Here is a 20313-nt window from a genome sequence, read left to right on the forward strand (position 1 = left end):
CCCTGTTCAACAAATGGTGCTGGGAAAACTGGCTAGCCATGTGTAGAAAGCAGAAACTGGACCCCTTCCTGACACCTTACACCAAAATAAACTCCAGATGGATTAAAGATTTAAACATAAGACCCGGCACCATAAAAACCCTAGAAGGAAATCTAGGCAAAACCATCCAGGACATAGGAGTAGGCAAGGACTTCATCAACAAAACACCAAAAGCATTGGCAACAAAAGCCAAAATAGACAAATGGGACCTAATCAAACTCCCCAGCTTCTGCACAGCAAAAGAAACAGTCTCTAGTGTGAATCGGCAACCAACAGAATGGGAAAAAATTTTTGCAGTTTACCCATCTGACAAAGGGTTGATATCCAGAATTTACAAAGAACTCAAACGGATTTACAGGAAAAAAACAAACAAGCCCATTCAAAAGTGGGCAAAGGATATGAACAGACACTTTACGAAAGAAGACATATATGAGGCCAACAATCATATGAAAAAATGCTCATCGTCACTGGTCATCAGAGAGATGCAAATCAAAACCACATTGAGATACCATCTCACGCCAGTTAGAATGGCGATCATTAAAAAATCTGGAGACAACAGATGCTGGAGAGGATGTGGAGAAAAAGGAACACTCTTACGCTGTTGGTGGGAGTGTAAATTAGTCCAACCATTGTGGAAGACAGTGTGGCGATTCCTCAAGGCCTTAGAAATAGAAATCCCATTTGACCCAGCAATCCCATTACTGGGCATATATCCAAAGGTCTATAAGTCGTTCTACTACAAGGACACATGCATACGAATGTTCATTGCAGCACTGTTTACAATAGCAAAGACCTGGAATCAACCCAAATGCCCATCGATGATAGACTGGATTGGGAAAATGTGGCACATATACACCATGGAATATTATGCAGCAATCAGAAATGATGAGTTCGTGTCATTTGTAGGGACATGGATGAATCTGGAGAACATCATTCTCAGCAAACTGACACAAGAACAGAAAATGAAACACTGCATATTCTCACTCATAGGCGGGTGATGAAAAATGAGAACACATGACACAGAGAGGGGAGTACTAAACACTGGGGTCTATAGGGGGAAAAGGGGAGGGCCAATGGAAGGGGGAGGTGGGGAGGGATTGCCAGGGGAGAAATACCAAATGTGGGTGAAGGGGAGAAATCAAACAAAACACACTGCAATGTGTGTACCTATGCAACTGTATTGCATGCTCTGCACATGTACCCCAAAACCTAAAATGCAATAAAAATAAATAAATAAATAAATAAATAAAAAGTAATGAACAGGCAAGGCTTAGTGGTCCATGCCTATAATCTCAGCAGTTTAGGAGGCTGAGGCAGGTAGATCACCATGAGGTCAGGAGTTCTAGAACAGCCTAGCCAAGACGGTGAAACTCTGTCTCTACTACAAATTCAATAAAAAATAATTAACTGGGTTTGCTGGCAAATGCCTATACCCCCAGCTACTCTGGTGGCTGAGGCTGAGAAATCTCAGTGAGCTGAGATTGTGCCAATGCATTCCAGACTGGGCAACAGAGCAAGTCTCTGTTTAAAAATAAAAATTAAAAAAAAGTAGTGTACAAAATAGATGAAAACTTATGCCCTTGTATAGTTCGAATTTTAGTTGGGAGAATACAGACAATACAATAAACAAAGATAGAGGGCTAGATTACCATAAATTGCTTTTATTTAAAAAATATAAGTTGATAGAGTGAAAGAGTTTAGCACAGAAATAAGTTTCTTTCATTATTTTCTCAGGTTTGAATATCCAGTCAGTGTTTGTCTTACTAAAATAGCATATGTGCTTTTCTCAAACACTGAACTAGTTTACATTCAATATTGCCTTCCCTAGAATTTTTGTTAGTTCTGTTATTATGAGGATTGTGGAACATATGCTTATCCTTTTGGGAACACTTTTTTTCTTTTTTAAATTTTGTATTTATTAATTTTTATTATACTTTGAGTTCTAAGATACATGTGCAGAACATGGAGGGTTGTTACATCGATATACATGTGCCATGGTGGTTTGCTGCACCTATCAATTCCTCAACTACATAAGGTATTTCTCCTAATGCTATCCCTCTTCAGTCCCCACCCTCCAACAAGCCTTGGGGTGTGACATTTCCCTCCCTGTGTCCATGTGTTCTCATTGTTCAACTCCCATTTATGAGTGCAAACACATGATGTTTGGTTTTTTGTTCCTGTGTTAGTTTGCTGACAATGATGGGTTTCCAGCTTCTCTCCTCCAGAGGTCCTGTGGGTAAAACATCCTGGGATGAAGGTTTCTGTCCTGGGCACTCTCTGTCTTCCCTTTGCTGTTCCATTGTCCTTGCAAAGCTTGTCTGTGTCCCTTGCTGAGAAGGCCCAGTCATGCAGGAACACAAGAGGTCTAGAAAGGCTTATCTTTCAAAAGTGGGCAGTGTGAAATCAGGCGGCAAGAGCATCCCAGGAGGTGAGGCTAGACAGGGGCCATGGGGACCATGGCAGAGTCGATTCTGAGCAACAGGGGAACCAGAGGAGGGTTCTGAGCAGAAGACCATCAGAGCTTGCCTGCAGTTAGATGAGACTTCAGGGAAGCAAGGGTGGGAGCAAGGAGGCCATGAGAAAGCCTAACCTGGTGGGGCATGAGAGTGGTGGGGCAGAGGAGGCAGTCAGATCCTGGGACTGTTTTGAAGGCAGAACTGATAGGATTTGCCAACAGATTACTGGAGAGAAAAAGATCAGAGGAGGGTGGGTGACCGCAAGGTTTCTGTTGGAGTGGCTGGAAAAAGGGAACTGCCATTGCCTTCTTTCCCATTTCAGGGGAGTCAGTCTGGGAGGGAACATCATGACTTCAGTTTTGGAAAGGTTAAGTCTGAGATGTTCAAGAAAAGATGCTGAGATTTGGAATTCGGTGGTCTGTGCTTGCGGGAGAGATAGAGAATTTGGAGTTGTCAGTGTTTAGAAGGAATCCACAGCCTTGAGACTGGAACAGTCAATAAAGGAGTGAGGAGAAGAGATGGCTGAGGGCCAAGCACTGGGTGATAAAGCGGAGAGCAAACAGCAAGAGACAAGAAGAGTGGCTGGGAGGTGAAGAGGGAGGTGAATACGGGGTCCAAACTTCCAAAGAAACCTAGAGGGAGGTCAGATGCTGCTGGCTGATGGTATGAGGCCTGACGTCAGAGACACAGAGGTTAGTGCCAATCTCACCAACAGCCGGCTCACAGGAGTGGCAGGGGCACTGGGAGAGTGGGAGACAGCACAGGGTCAGCTCTTTTAAGAAAACAGAGAAATGGTGCAGCTCTAGGGTGGGAAGTAGGGGCCCAGAGTGAGACCAGGAAAGAAAGGCAGCCCGCGAAGGTATGATATCACACCAGCTCCCACTGTGGGCATCCAAACTCAAGCGTCCTGGGAAAGTCGGGGAACTGTTAAAAACCCACACCTCCTCATCATTACCCTGCTGAGGGGTGTGGTGGGGCATGTACACATCCCCCATCATTCTCTGATTGAAGGCTCAGGAGTAGAGTTTATGCCAAGGCACTTGAGATCAACCAAGGATTCAGCCAAGTAGAGGCAGGAGAAGGCCAGTCCTCACCCAGAGAGGGGCAGGACAGGGGTGGACATGGGGCCAAGGGCACTGCGGCAGTGCAGACAGGGACCTGGGAAGGAACAAACAGTGTCAGTCAGAGGTCTAGAGACCTGAAGGTGAGGTGCTGGTCCTTTCAGGTTCCAGGAGAGAGCATCTTAAACTTTTTCCGTTTTGCAATGACTTGGAGATTTGTCCACAGAAGTGCATCCTCCTTCCTCTCTTTTTTTTTTTTTTTTTTTTTTTGAGACGGAGTTTCGCTCTTGTTACCCAGGCTGGAGTGCAATGGCGCAATCTCGGCTCACCGCAACCTCCGCCTCCTGGGTTCAGGCAATTCTCCTGCCTCAGCCTCCTGAGTAGCTGGGATTACAGGCACGCGCCACCGTGCCCAGCTAATTTTTTTTGTATTTTTAGTAGAGACGGGTTTCACCATGTTGACCAGGATGGTCTCGATCTGTTGACCTCGTGATCCACCCGCCTCGGCCTCCCAAAGTGCTGGGATTACAGGCTTGAGCCACCACGCCCGGCCTTCCTTTCTTTTTTTTTTAAACAACTGCATAATGTTTCATCCTAGCAGGAACCCTACCACGGATGATTTAAAGTGTTTTGAATCTTAGGGGGCTAGGCCTGGTGGCTTACGCCTGTAATCTCAGCACTTTGGGAGGCTGAGGCAGGGGGATTGCTTGAAGTCAGGGTTTCAAGAACAGCCTGGGCAACATGGTAAAAAAACCATGTCTATAAAAAAAAATTAGATCTGTAGTTCCAGCTATTTGGGAGGCTGTATAGACAGCAAGGGATCAGTCTGGTTGGGTGTCTTTCTGGCTGCGGTTCGTCTAGATAGGGCCTGATTTGCTGGGGGTCCATCTGTCTGAATAGCTAAAGATGTGTACTTATTTGGGGGACTTGTCTGTCAATCTGAAGAATTGTATCTGATCAACTGGGTTCCATCTATCAAGATGCGAGTCTTGCCAGTTGGAAGGGATGTCAGGATTCTGACTGATGTCTGTCTGTCTGTCTGGCAGTCCATCTACCTGTCTGGCAGTCCATCTGCCTAGTCAGGAGTTTGTCTGACCAGAAGGTCTGTCAACCAGCCAGACCACCTAGGGGTGGGGTGGGGGTCTGAGAAGTCTGTGTGTCTGTTCAGCTGGGGATCTGTTTATCTGTCTAGTAATCTGTCTAACATAGGGGTCCACCTGGCTGTCCAACTGGCAGAAATGTCTATCTTTCGGAGGTTCTATTTGGTGGTCTCTCTGGCTGGACTGGTCTGTCAAGCTGTTGGCTGGTCTGTCCCTCTGTCCACCTGTGGACTGTATCTCTGAAGGTTTGGCTATCTGTCCAGGTTGGTGATCCATCTGTTTGTCTGCCTATCTGGAGGTCCTTTTTTTTTTTTTTTTTAAGATGGAGTTACACCATCATAGCGAGGCTGGTCTTGAACTCCTGACCTCAGGTGATCCATCCACCTCGGCCTCCGAAAGTACTAGGATTACAGGTGTGAGCCACCATGACTGGCTATCTGGAGGTCTTTTTATCGGTCTGCCTGGGATTAGTCTGTTTGGCTGTCTTTACGCCTGGCTTGGATATGGGTGGGTGGCTAGGGGTCATCCATTTCTCTGTGTGGTCACCTGAGTGTCCGAGTGAGGGAGGCTTAGGTGCTGATGATGGACTAGTGCGTTATGTGGTGAGGGCAGCAGTCTCTGGCAGCCCATCTGCCCATTCTCTGCCTCACAACTCAGGGGCCATGCCCCTTCCCAATGTTCTTTCTTGAATCTGCTGTCACCAACCATTATACCCTGCCTATCTCCTCCAGCCTCAAGCCTTGAATGCTACAGTCACTGGGGCAAAGCCCCCACATTTCCCACCCTGAGAAACTTATATTTTGATCCAGGCCCACTGTTTCTAATTGGCACATGGCACTCAGCAGCACTAGGGCATCAGTAGTCTTAGCTCACACAAGGCAACAGGCAGGAACTGGTGCAGACTCACACCCGGGTCCACTCAGCAGTTGGGTCCTAGGGCCCCTTCGACTTCCAAAGGCACAGGTTGAAGCCAGGGAGAGGAAGGATGCTGTGGGTCTCACGGAGAAGCTGAGGTGTGCGGAGGCAGGCAAACATGAAGAAGGCCAAGCCCCAACTCCAGGTCCTCGCGGTTAACTGCAGCCACATCCACAGGACTGAGCTCCAGGCCCCATTAGTCAGCCAGCCCCAAACTCGTGGGGTTCACTCAAAGTAGCAAAGTACTAGCAACCCAGGCTCTACGTGACTTACCCAGCCCACTGGTGTGAGCTCCACCAGCCACGTCCTTGTAGGCGCCAGATCTGGCAGAGCTTTGGTCAGCAGGAACTGAGGGCAGAAGACCCCCACGGGTCAGCTCCAGAAGCCCCAGGGAATACCACGATCCCACCCAGGGCAGGCCGCTTCCCCCGAGGCATGGCCTCGAGCCTTTGGGGCCTGGCTGTTTTCTCCCGGATCGCAGCCCCGGGGGCCGCAACGGCCTGGGGGGGTTCTGGGGCGTGGCCAGAGCATCAGGACGTCAGCATCGGGGCGTGGCCGGGCTGGCGTCTGGGGTCCCCTGCACCGCCAAGGGCCCTGTGGACCAGAAGGGGAGGGTGCCCTGAGAAGGAACGCCCTGAGAAGGAACAAGTGAGCACCAGCATCCCCCACCCCGCGCCTGCCTCGACTCGCCGCTGCCAGGCAGCGTCCCCCGAGCGTTCTCCGCCTGCGCCCCGGACCGCGTAGGTGTCAGCCATGGCATGGTCCGGGAACCCGGGCAACGAGATGTTTCTGCAGGCAGGGAGGGTCGGGAGGAAGTGAAACGGCGGCGCTGGGCAGGGCTGGAGTGGGGAGCCTGCTGACGCAAAAACCACTGGCTTTCTTCCCGCTGAGGTGGCGCGCTCGAAGGAGGGAGGGTGCCTTGGGCAGGGGCCTCACTCCTGTATCCCTAGCGCCCCACAAGTTAGGCGGATGGAGGAGGAACGGGGACAGCCCGGCAGGTAAATGCGGCAGGCTGTTGATTTGAGGGGTGGGCATTTCTGTGTCTATGTCTGTTGAATAAAGAATGCGGAAGTGGCACGGACGCTGGAAGGGATGATGGCAAGGCGCACGCATGAAGTCTTCACTGTGAAGGCGGCTCAGTCCCGTGCCCGCAGCACCCAATGTGGGGTCTGAAAAGTGTGCACCAACTAGAGATATTTGCTGAATTGTTTGTTTTTTTGAGACAGGGTCTCGCTCTGTTGCCCCGGCTGGAATACAGTGGCGCGATCTCGGTTCACTGCAACCTCCCACCTCCTGGGCTCAAGCGACTCTCCTGCCTCAGCCTCCAGAGTAGCCAGGACTACAGGCTCCCACCACCACGTTTGGCTAATTTTTGTATTTTTAGTAGAGATGGTGTTTCACCATGTTAACCGCTGGTCTCCAACTGGCCTCAAGTGATCCGCACTCCTTGGCCTCGCAAAGTGCTGGGATTATAGGCATGAGCCACCTGAATTAAGTTTTGATTAGAGGAACCAGGAAAGGCCTAACCTCAAAAGGCAGGGTCACCCTTAGAGGCAGAAGCAATGTGACGATTGGGATAAATGAATCATCCTGGAGAGGGTTCCCAGAACTGAATTCAAAGAAACAGCCAGCAAACAAGGTGAAGTGAACATAAGAACAAACTGGTGTTCCAAAAATGAGGAAGGGGTTAGCCTGAGAAATTGGGCAGGGAAAAATGCGGGGATAGAGCGGAGTACCTGAGGATGCCTCGTGGTGGGTGGGGTATGGCGAGAAGTGCTTGCGGAGTCCAGAGGAAGAGGGCATCATTGTACACTGGGGCACAATTCTGGGGGGAAACAGGAGGGAGGCTCCTGAGGGAGGAAACTACCCAGGGCTCTCGCAGGGCTGTGGGAGAAAGCTTAACAGGAAACAGCCCGATAAGTGTGCCCGGAGGAGGGCACAGGTGGATGTCATGGTCAGTGAGTGCTCTCAGGAGTGCTGGGTGCTGGACCTTGCTTGGCGTTTTGGTCTCTGAGGGTGATAATGGTTGATGGGAGAGTGGGAAAGGAGCCTCTGTACCTCTTTGAGGTTCTGAAGTGCGGAGCAGAACATCTGAGCCACCGTGTGGTACAGGAACCTGTATTGCTCCTGTTGGGATGAGAGGCCATGAGGAAGAGAAGGCATGGGTGTAATGACAGCAGTGGGCCACTGTCCTTGAAGATTAGGAGACCCAGGGCTCACCTCTGTCTGCATGGCTGCAGGGCACTGCTTCCACATCCCAAAGACCACATCGAAGAAGCTGAAGTTGGGTGGGATCATCTGGGACAGATACACAAGGCACTTGAGCAGGACACATGGTCATGGGTGGCACATTGCACACACAGGATGCCTACGTCCTACCTGTGTCAAGAGCAGCTGCCTCACATAATTCACAGTGCACAGGATGCCTGTTTGCTTGCAGCCCATGCTGACAAGGGATTCAGAGCAGGCCTAGTCAGCCTGAACAAGGGCAACCTTTTTAATCACTTACATTTTGTTGAGCAGCAGCTGTGTGCTTACTCGCCAGCTGTGTCTGTGCTGAACAAGTGCTCACAATTATAGTCTATGCCAGTGAGCAAGATTTCTCAAAATAGGCACTCAGACTGCAAGACCAGCCCCAGGTCCGGCACTCCCCTCCCTGCCCTGTCGCCTCCCTCACCAGACTCTCATGAAGCTCATTACCAAAACATGCAGTGGACAGAGAGGTTCAGAGCCAGATTCCTGGAGGCGATGGGCTTTCTCCACCATGGTGAGCATGTGGTCAGGACTTCTCGGGACCCTGTGGTCTGGCCAGGACATATATTGTACCTGGTATATAGAACGGGACTCCTGAAACACAGAAAAAGACTAGCAAAAGACTTAGAAAAAAAACACCATTAATTGAGCATCAGCTATACACCAGGCCAGTCTAGGCATCTTCCATTTATATCTATCAGATAATAACTGAGGAGGTAGGTACTAGTATGGGGTATATTTTTACAGGGGAGAAAAATGTTTGGAAAACTCTGTCCCTGTCGTGAAAGCCCTCCCCCTCCCACACAAAGGTACTCCCTTATCTTTTACTCTACATACTGTCCTGGCCTTCCCGCCCGGCCACAGCCACCTCCCGCCCGGCAACTGGCCGACCAATCACCACCCGCCTCATCAGCTCTCCCCAGCTTCCTGCCTCCAGGCTTCCCACCTCCCAGTTTCCGCAGCCCGGCTTGCCCGCCCAGCGGTTTAAACTGACCAACCGTTGCCCGCCACCTCGGCTCTCTCGGCTTCCCCACTCCCTCAGCCCTTCAGCCCACTATGAAAGAGCTCTGCTCCTCTGAGCCGAGGGGCCATTTCTTGTTTTTCCCCGCTGGTCCACCCGGAGGCTCTTTCCTCTCAATAAAGCCTGAACTTAAGACTTTTTGCTAACCTGCTGCCCGGTTTTTTCTGAACTAGCTCTGTCTTCCCTAGAGAGTAGGTCGGACAAAAAACCTCTCCCCTTGCAGGAGCCCCTTTACCTCTTCCTTCCCTGTAAGTACCTTCTGAAATGACCTTGACGGTCCTCAGCACAATGTCCTCATTCAGCAGCTTCTCCTTAACCTACGGGGAGGGGGTGGAGGGGGGGCGGGGCAGGTAACAAAAGGGAAGACAAATATTACAGGTACCAAAAGTCATTTATACAAAGCAAAGCATTCCTGATTATAAAATCAAATACAGAAAACATTTAAAAAAATTCATATAGCCCAAACTTTCCCCAAACCTTTCATTAAGGAAACATTTGGCAGGAGAAAAAGAGGAACTATGATAAAAACACAAGCTCTTTGCAAAAACATATTTCTTTTATTCTAAAATGAAACTTTTATTGTATTAAGTACTGACTATATGTATGACTTGAGAGATTTCCCCAAGCTCCTTGGAAATGGTAAGAAAAGTATTTCAAGAACCCAATCAGGCACATTTACGTGACAGAGATAACTGATTTCAGCCAAAAAAAAAAATGCAAAGGTTATGCATACATACAACTCTTTGCAGGCTAACACCAAGGAGTTTCTTACAGTGTGAATAGACTGTCGGAGAAATTATTAATCCTTTTAGGCCCAACCCAAAGACTTTCCATCCTGGGAATCTTCCTTAAAACCTCCCACAGCTTACCAGGGTGATGCAGAAAAGCCTGGTCTGCAGTGGCTCCTGCCCTTGGGCCCAGTACCACTCACATCTTTTCTGCAAAAGGTAAAGGACAAAAGGCAGGGAGTGAACAGACGGAGTCAGCTTCAGAACTACCTCAATCCTGCCACAAGACACCCCAAGTGCTGCCGGTGGAAGCACGGACAGCCTATAATAGAGGCCAGCCAGCAGAGCCAGCAGATTTTTTTCTTTTTTTTTTTAAGAAATAAAAAAAGGAATGAAGGAGAGGAATAAAGACAAAGAAAAAGAGGGAGAGAGAATGGGAATGTAGCTTTATTATAAAAATGGTTATTAATAATGGCTGATCAATATTTTATGTATTTAAGGTGGAGAATGTATAGTTTGTGTATTTAAAGTGGAGAGCTCTATAAATATTTATTGAGTTTACTTGTCCTGGATCTTAGTTCAAGTCCTGGATATCCTTATTAATTTTCTGTCTCGTTGAGTCTAATGCATCTGGGTGTAAGGATCGTTAGCTCTTATTGTTGGAGCCAGCAGATTAAACACATGCATACTCAGTGGAGGTGTGTTGCAGACCATGCAAAGGAAAGACAATCCAGGATACCCTTGCACCGGAAGCTACCAGAAACTCGACAAAATACATGAGCCAGTATTTTCAGAGACTGGATGACAGGTATTGCAGTACTGTGGTCATCGAACAGACCACTCTGGCTTATTGTGTGGAAGTGTCACCAGGTAAGACATGAGTCTAATGATCCCACTGAGCTGAGCCAGAGATCATGGCTCAAGGAGGCCAAGGCAGGTAGAATTTGCAGAGCAGAGTCCTGGAAGGAATAGAGCTATGCAAATAAACAAAAACAAAACAACCCACATAGAAGTCCCCTCCTCGATTTTTTGGTTAAATAGTGATCTGAATATATACAGCATGAATCCTCAAGAAGCTGGACAAGAATAACTTCCCATGAAAAAATAGTAGGATTCTGTAGGATGAATATTTCCTTGAGCTCACAATGAGAAAGAATTCACATCCCCTCTAGCTAGAATGTAGAGGGCTTATCAACTAAATGGGGCATTCAGTAGGGAACCTAGTATGACCACACATTAGAAGCATGGCCAAATTAATTCTAGAACAAAGGCTACTTGATCAACCATCCAAAAGTTCCTGAAAATGGCCAAATTAATTCTAGAACAAAGGCTACTTGATCAACCATCCAAAAATTCCTGAAAATGGAAAACAATCTAAAGAAAACAGATTCCAAAACTTTCCTGTGCCAAATTCAAAATATCAAGCATCCAATAAAATTTTACCAGACATACAAAGAAGCAGGAAATTGTGACCTATAATTAGGAGAAAAATTAGTCAATAGAAAAGGGCCCAGAAATAACAGAGTTCAGAAAAAGAAGCAAAAGCCTTAAAGTAACTAGTTGTTATACATATACTGGAAAAGGAAACATGAACATGATGAAGAATGGAATGAAAGACACAAAAAATACCTAAATAGGATTTCTAAAAAGGAAAAAATTGTGAAATGAAAAATCCACTAACAGCAGAGTAGACATTAGAAGAAAAGATCAATAGACATGAAAACATAATAATAGAAACAATTCACAATGAAATGAAAAAAATGAAGAGAATCAGTTTTCTGTAGAAATATACCAAACAATCTAGTTTACATGCATCTGGAGTCCAGAAGTAAAGGAGAAAGGAGGATAAGAGTGAGTATATGTAAAGAAATAATAGGTGAAAAAATTCCCAGCTTGATGAAACTATGAACCCATAAATCCAAGAAAGTCAATGAACCACAGGGAGAAAAGACCTAAAGAAAGTCACACCAAGGCAGATCACAATCAAATGACTGAAAAAGAAAAAGAAGAGGAGAAAATTTTTTTTGAGACAGCTTCCTGAGTAGCTGAGACTACAGACACATGCCACAACGCCTGGCTAATTTTTGTATTTTTAGTAGAGAAGGGGTTTCACCAGGTTGGCCAGGCTGATCTCAAACTCCTGACCATAATTGATTAGCCTCCCAAAGTGCTAGAATTACAGGCATGAGCCACTACAGGCCCCAGAAGAGAAAATCTTAAAAGCATCCCATACAAAAAGGTACATCACATGCTGAGGAACATAAGAATTATAGCAAAACTTTGTCAGAAACTGCCAGTCAATGATATAATATCCTAAAAATATGAAAACCTTTTCAGACAAATAAAAGTTGAGGGAATTCATCACAAACAAATCTGCACTATGAGAAATATTAGAATAAGCTCTTCAGATGCTTATCGTCAGTGGCTGCTGCCTGTAATCCCAGCTATTTGAGAGGCTAAAGCAGAAGGACTGCTTAAGGCCACTTCAACACCAACCTGAGCAATATAGCTAGCCTGTATCTAACAAAAAGAAAGTTTTAAAATTAGCTAGGTGAGTTGGAAATATAGCTAGCCTTATCTAAATATATATATATATTTTTTTTTAAATTAGCTGAGTGCAGGCCAGGTGTGGTAGCTCATGCCTGCAATCCAAGCACTTTGGAGGCTGAGGTGGGTGGATCACTTGAGGTCAGGGGTTCAAGACCAGCCTGACCATCTTCAAATGGTGAAACCCATCTTCAAATAAATAAATAATAAATTAGCTGAGTGAGGTGTCACACTGTACTCCCAACTATTTGGGAGGATGAGGTAGGAGGATTGCTTAAGCCCATGAGTTTGATGCTGCATACAAAAGGAACATGATACAAATGGAAATACAGGTCTACACAAAATAATAGAATAAGGAGAAAAGAGACTAAATGTAAAAGATATTTCTCTCATTTTAAATGTCTTTAAAAGATAGTCTAGTGAATTTTATCAAACAAGGAGGAATTAATACCAACCTCTCACAAACTCTTACAAAACACTGAAGAGGAACCATTTCTCAACATACTGTATGAGGCAAGTATTAGCCTGCCACCGAAACCAAAGACCTCACAAGAAAACAAAAAACTACTAACCAATAAGCTCACAAACATAGACACAAAAATTCTGAACAAAATACTAGCAAAGTATTAGACACCATAACTAAGTGGGATTAATCCCAGGAATGCAAGATTGGTTCCCCATATGAAAGTCAGGGTCATACATCATATTAGTAGAATACAAAACAAAACACATGATTATCTGAATAGATGCAAAAAACAAAATGTGACAAAACCAACAGTCTCTCACAATAAAGTTCCTTAGAAACTCAGTGCCCAGGATTTTTATCAGGCACCTTCTGCACAGCATGTAGACACACTCTGCGCAGCCTGTACCAAAATGTAAAAGTCCCAGCAGGAGAGCAGGTGTTCTGCATAAACCATGTTGTTTGTATTAACAGTTTAGGCATAGTAAGCCACCCTGATCAGAAACCTAGGTTTCTAGAGGCCACCCAAGACTTAACCTTACAGGAAGGCCTTTCCAAGCATAAACAGTTATGCTTGCTATGTTTAACTGTTTTCTGACATCAAGGGACCCACCCAAAATAGCCAAACTAATCTTGAAAAAAAACAAATTTGGAAGACTCATACTTCTGATTTCAGAACTTCTACAAAGCTATAATGATCAAAACTATGTTATACTGGCACAAGGATAAACGTATCCCTTAATAAAACTGAGAGTTCAGACATAAACTCATATTTATGGCCAATTAATTTTCAACAAAGGGCCAAGACCGTTAAATTGGCAAAGCAGAGTCTTTTCAACAAATGGTGCTGGAATAATTGGATAGCCACATGCAAAGGAGTGACTGTGGACCCCTATCTCATATCACACAAGATTTAACTCAAAGTAAATCAGAGACCTAAATGTAAGGAAGAAAACTGCAAACACTTAGAAGATAAAACAGGAGTAAGTACTTATGACGTCTGATTAGATGACAACTTCTTAGATACAGCAAAAAAAGCAACAACAGTGGATTGGAATTAAAATTTAGCAAAATGTTTGTGCTTCAAAACAATCATCAAGAAAGTAAAATGACAACCCACAGAATGGGAAAGACAATTCCATTGTAAGAGTCATTCTGGATACAAGTCCCTTATCAGTACATGATTATATTACATGAATATAATTATATGAATATATTACATGAATATATTGAATATATGAATACATTACATGAACATAATTATATGAATATGTTACATTACATGAATATATTGATATATGAATATATTACATGAACATAATCATGTACTGATAAGGGACTTGTATCCAGAATAACTCTTACAACTCAATAAAAAGACAAAGAACCTCAAATAACCCAATTTTAAAATGAATAAATGACCTGAATAGACATTTGTCCAGAGAAGATATACAAATGGACAAATAAGCACATGAAAAGCAAAACCATCACGCCTGTAATCCCAGCACTTTGGGAGGCTGAGGCGGGCGGATCACGAGGTCAGGAGATGAACACCATCCTGGCCACGGTGAAACCCCATCTCTACTAAAATACAAAAAATAGCAAAAAATTAGCATGGTGGCGCATGCCTGTAATCCCAGCTACTTGGGAGGCTGAGGCAGGGGAATCGCTTGAACCTGGGAGACAGAGATTGCAGTGAGCTGAGATCATGCCACTGCACTCCGGCCTGGTGACAGAGCAAGACTCCATCTCCAAAAAAAAAGAAGAAAAACAAAACCAAAACCACAATGAGATACCCCTTCCCACTCATTAGGATGGCACATATATGCTTGTCATATGCCGTGTAATGATGTTTTAATCAACAACAAACCACATATACAGCAGTAGTGCCATAGTTTATAATGGAGCACATGTAGAAGAAATCTGATACATGGCACTTGATATTGACATTGCATATTAAGTTGGAAAAATTATTTATACTTGGTAATGGTGCTGAGACATTTACTTTTCCATGTGAGAAATATATATAAATAAAAATGTATATACCATCTATGTTTGTTTAACTATGCTCTATGATGTTTACACATGACAAAATAGTCTAACAAAGCAGAACATATACCTGTCATTAAACTACACATGTTCCTCCCTCTATCCCTGTCTCTCTGCTGATAGAAATGTAAAATGGTACAGCCACTGTGGAAAACAGTTACCATATAATCCAGCAATTCCACTCGAGGGTGTACTCAAGGTACTGAAAACAGGAATTCAAACAGTTATGAATATTTTACCACACCATTTATGTATGTTTATGTGTATTTTACCACACCAGTTAAAAAAGACACAAAGTATACCATTTACATCCTCAAGTATGGCTACACTACTAAGCAAAAAAAGACAGTAACAAGCATCAGTGAGAAGAAATGGGGACCCTCATACATTGCTGTGGAAATATAAAAGGGTGCTGCCACTGTGGAAAACAGTTTGGCAGTTCTTAAAGTGTTTAAAACAGAGTTTCCATATGGCCCAGCAATACCAGCAATACTTAAGAGATATGAAAACATACATCTACGAGATCCTTGTATATCAATGTTGAGAGCAGCATTGTTCATAATTGCCAGAAAGCAGGAAGAACTTAAATTTTATCAACTGATAAGTAAAATGTGGTAGAGCCATTCAATGGAATGTCATTCACAAAAAAAAACATGCTTAACAAAAAAAGGCTACATATTATACGATTCCATTTATATGAAATATCCAGAGTAAGCTAATCTATAAAGACAAAGGGTAGGTTAGGGATTGTCTCAGGCTGTAGAGGTTGGTGGGAAATGGGGATGACTGCAAATGGATATAGAATATTTTTATGGAATGATGAAAATATTCAAAAACTTATTGTGGTAATATTTTCACAACTCAGGACTATATGAAAAGTGATGGAATTGTACACTTTAAATGACTAATTGTATGTCAATAAAGCTGTTTAAAAAAGACATTCTAAAGCAAAAATTATAGCAGTGTATTGTGGAGTTTGTTTTATATATTTAAAATTAAAATATGCAGTAACAATAGCACAAAGCAAGGAAAGGGGAAATGGAAACACTATAAAAGATCTGACATTTTACATGAAATGTGTAATATTATTTTACTATAGACTATAAGTGAAAGATATATATAGTATAAACCCTAAAGTCACCACTAAATATTTAAAATAAAGAGGTACAGCTAATAAGGGAATAATTACTAGGCAATAAATTCATAAAAAATTCTCACTCTGAAAGAAGACAGAAAAAAAAGAACAAACAGAAAATAGAAAACAAACAGCAAGAAATGTAGGTTTAAACCCAACATTATTGAAAATTACATTAAAGGCTAACTATTCCAATTAATGACAGAGGCTGTCAGATTAGATTTAAAAAGTAAATCCTGGCTAGATGAAGTGGCTCATGCATATAATCTTGGCACTTGGGGAGGCTGAGGTAGAAGCATAGCTTGAGGCCAGGAGTTCGAAACGAGCCTGGATTATACAGTGAGACCTCATCTGTATAAGAAATAAAAACAATCAGGTGTGGTACATGCCTGTATTCCCAACTCCTTAGGGAGGCTGAGCTAGGATGATCACTTGAGCCCAGGAGTTTGAGGTTACAGTGAGCTATGATTGCTACACAGCACTCCCTCACTCTTAAAAAAAAAAATAAGTCCCTACAAAAAACACACTAAAAAATAAAGATGGGGCTGGGCACAGTAGCTCACACCTGTAATCCCAGCACTTTGGGAGGCTGAGGTGGGAGAATCATAAGGTCAAGAAATCAAGACCATCCTGGACAATGTGGTAAAACCCCATCTCTCTTAAAAATACAAAAATTAGCTGGCCATGGTGGTGGGCATCTATAGTCCAAGCTACTTTGGAGGCTGAGTCAGGAGAATTGCTTGAACCTGGGAGGAAGAGGTTGCAGTGAGCTGAGATTGCACCACTGTACAACAGCCTGGTGACAGAGTGAGACTCTGTCTTAATAAATAAAAATAAATAAATAAGAACATAGATATAAACTAAAAGAATGGGAAAAGATGTATGCAAACTCAGTAAATTTAAGCCTGAGTGTGGTTGCTCATGCCTGCAATCCCAGCACTTTGGGAGGCTGAGGCAGATGGATCACCTGAAGTTAGGAGTTCGAGAGCAGCCTGGCCAACATGATGAAACCCCCTTCTCTACTAAAAATGCAAAAATTAGCTGGGGATGGTGGCGGACATCTGTAATCCCAGCTACTTGGGAGGCTGAGGCAGGAGAATCACTTGAATACGGGAGGCGGAGGTTGCAGTGAGTTAATATTGTGCCATCGTACTCCAGCCTGGGTGACAAGAGTGAAAATACATCTAAAAAAAAAAGAAATTTAAACGGCTATATTAATATCAAAGTACACTTCAGATAAAAATATTAGCAAAAATAGAGTCATTACATATTAGAAAAGGGATTGAATCATTAGGAAGATACAATCCTACATGTATCTGTACTCAATCGCAAAGTTTTAAAACATTCTTTTCATGTACACTTGCAATTAAAGTAGTATATTAGCCAGGAATGGTGGCATGTGCCTGTACTCCTAGCTACTCAGGAGGCTGAGGCAGGAGAATCGCTTGAACTTGGGAGGCAGAGGTTGCAGTGAGCCGACATTGAACGACTGCACTCCAGTCTGGGCAACAGAACAAGATCCCATCTCAAAGAAAAAAAAATAGAAAATGAAAAAATCAATAGAGAAAACGGATACAACCCAAAGCAGGTTCTTTGAGAAATTAATATAATGATAAACCTCTAGTCCAAGGATTGGCTGATATTTTCTATAAAGGGTCAGATAAATATTTTAGAATTTACAGGCCACATAATTTATTCAACTTGCAACTACTCAACTCTGCCACTGTAGCATAAAAGCAGGCAAAGACAACATGTAAATAAATGAGTATGGTTGTGTTTTAATACATTGTTTATAAAAAGCAAGCACGGGCCAGGCGAGGTGGCTCACGCCTGTAATCTTAGCACTTTGGGAGGCCAAGGTGGGTTGATCACCTGAGGTCAGGAGTTCAAGACCACCCTGGCCATGATGGTGAAACCCCATCTTTCAAAGGAAAAAAGAAGCAAACAGGAGCCTGGAGATGGAGACAGAGAGATGAGGCAGACACAGAAAGAGAGAGAACACAAATTACCAAAATCAGGAATGAGAAAGGGACATGACTACAGATCATACACCCATCATGATCAGCTAGTCACCCCACCCCATCCATGGAGCAGCAGGATTGTAGAAGCCACATGAAGGGTTGTACCTTCAGCCTTCAATGCTGGCAAGCATTTATTTATTTAGTAATTACTTTATGCAAACAGGCAAAACAAAAATCCCTTGCCTTGTGGATCTTACCTTCTGAATTGGAGAGATTAAGAATAAACAATGTACATAATATATTTGTAGATTATCCAGTGTGTTAGGAGTTCATAAGGATTGTGAGGAAAAAATGAAAGGCAGGACAAGGGAGGGAGAGTGGAAGTGCTGACAGTTTAAAATGGTTTTAAGACCCACCCAGGAAGGTCTTATTGAGGAATTAACATTTGAGCAAAGATGTGAAGGAGGTGATAGAGCAAGCCACACACCGGAAAGGCACAGAGCCTGAGGCAGAGCCATCCCTGGAACATCTGGGGAACAGCATAGGCCAAAGTTGTTAGGGGAGAGAATAAAGGGGAGATAAGTGGAAAGACGGATCAGAACCTAAGGGGAAGCAGTCAGAAAAGGGCCTTATGGTCTAAGGCGTGAAATGGGTGGGAAGCCCAGCAGGAGTGGGGTTGCCAACACTGGGGGGATGAATAAATGGAAAAAAATCAACAAAAACTTAGAGGAACAATGGGACTCCCCAAATCCCCACAGTAAAGTGACTCTAAGAGCTGGACCCTCAGGTCCTGTGGTCAAGGAGAAGATAGCCAGATCTTCCTCCCTCCGCCTTGCACAAGGACATGCAACCTGGGGACAGAGGACAACTACCCGACCATTCTCTATCTCTCAACAGGCCATCAGGATGACCTAGACAAGAAGGTTAAAGGATAGGAAGGTAATTTGGGTTAGGGGGCAAGGGAAACCACCGAGGGGGTACTTAGATGTTTACTCCACCATCCTGCCCCACCCCCAAGTGCTGACCTTGACCCCAAACTCCCAGATCAGTCGCCAGAAGTCTAGCAGGGTGTGAGGCAAGGGTCCTTGTGTGGCTAAGTAGGCCCAGCTTCCGTCTGTGCCCTGGTGAAGGCCACATTTACTACTGAGATTCTGCTGCCCACCCCTGGCCACCCACAATCCACCTCCTCCACCTCCTTCCAAGACCCCAAACCTCACCCGGATGAAGTTGCCATTAATGTAGTCACTGTGTCCCTCTTCCTGGAGCAGGGAGAGGATCACTCACGTCTGATTATCTGTCAGCAGACAAGGTAAGAAACGTGGAGTTTGGGGAGGATAGGGTGGCCAAGGCTCAGACAGCCCCCTGGCCAAAAGCCAGCAGGGACCACACACCTACAGAGACCCCACTGAGGTGCCCTCGTGGGCTGCTGAGCAGTGCAGAGGGTGAGGGTTTGGGAGGGGAGCACAGCAGGTAACTCCAGTGCACAGTGATGCCTGGACTGCAGCGGGGTCCGCACCGCTGCACCCACTCCCCGCAGAACACCGAACTCATAAGGCAGCACGTCTTTGTAGTGGTTCTTCCTGATGTTCCCCGGCTGACTGCTGGCCTCGGTGGAGCACACACTGTCAGCCTTCCAGGTGGCCGAGTGGGCCTGAATATCCTGGTGGAGTATCATGAGTGGGCCGGGGAGGGGAAAAGACAGGAGAGGAGCCAGGTCAGAGTCCCGGGCCACCTAGGCGCATGCAGGATACAAGGCCAGTGGCCTGTGGAGGTGAGTGCAGACTCCAAAAGCACCGGGCCTGCCTAATAAAAATGATGCAATAATGACGACCCAGAGCACCTTCTCTCTGCCAGTCTCTGCACTAAGGGCATGTAATCATCACAGGTTCCTACCAGGTGGGTACTGACTTCCCCATTGTGCAGGCAGGAAAGTTTCTGCACTACGTGGTTGAGTGACTTGTAGAAGGTCCCAACTAGGAAGTCTCATAGTGAGGGTGGAACTTAGACCTCTTGGCACCCACCCCTTGCACACTCACTCTATGACGTTGTCATGTAAGCAATAACTGCGATGAAATATGTCTTATATAACTAAACATACAAGACAATGTACAGTGCATTGACATTATAATGGATAACATGTACTGTATGTACTGTGTTACACCTTGTGTTAGTATCTTGTACAGTGCTAGATACTATAGGTACTGTGTTACTGGGAGATTATAATAATAATCAGTGAATAGTGTAGTACCATCCCTGTTAGGTATTTATAATCTCAATGATAGTAAGTAACACCTACTATGCCACCAACGTGTGCCAGCCACCATTCTAAGTGCTTTACTTATGTCCATTGGTTAATTTAAGCCCTCATGATGCCCTTGTGTAGTAGGTACACCTATAAAAGCCCAGGGATTCCTGCACATGTGGGAGGCAGGCTCGGGAAGCAAGGGTTCTCTCAACACCCAGTCTTCTGCATGTGAGGCCCTCAGTGCTGTGCACAGTTCAGAATCCAACCAGTCACATGATGTCATATATCAAATGGGTATTATGTTTATGATTGTCACATACTTTTTTTTTTGAGACAGAGTCTT

At 44.6% G+C, this 20313-nt stretch overlaps 1 pseudogene; it reads right to left on the bottom strand.

Moving 5' to 3' along the window:
- Positions 1–20313, bottom strand: part of LOC118150882 (tyrosine-protein phosphatase non-receptor type 18-like) — a 95353-nt pseudogene that overhangs the window by 73314 nt on the left and 1726 nt on the right.

This window comes from Callithrix jacchus, chromosome Y, assembly GCF_049354715.1.
Source record: "Callithrix jacchus isolate 240 chromosome Y, calJac240_pri, whole genome shotgun sequence".
In the NCBI taxonomy this organism is placed as follows: Eukaryota; Metazoa; Chordata; class Mammalia; order Primates; family Cebidae; genus Callithrix; species Callithrix jacchus.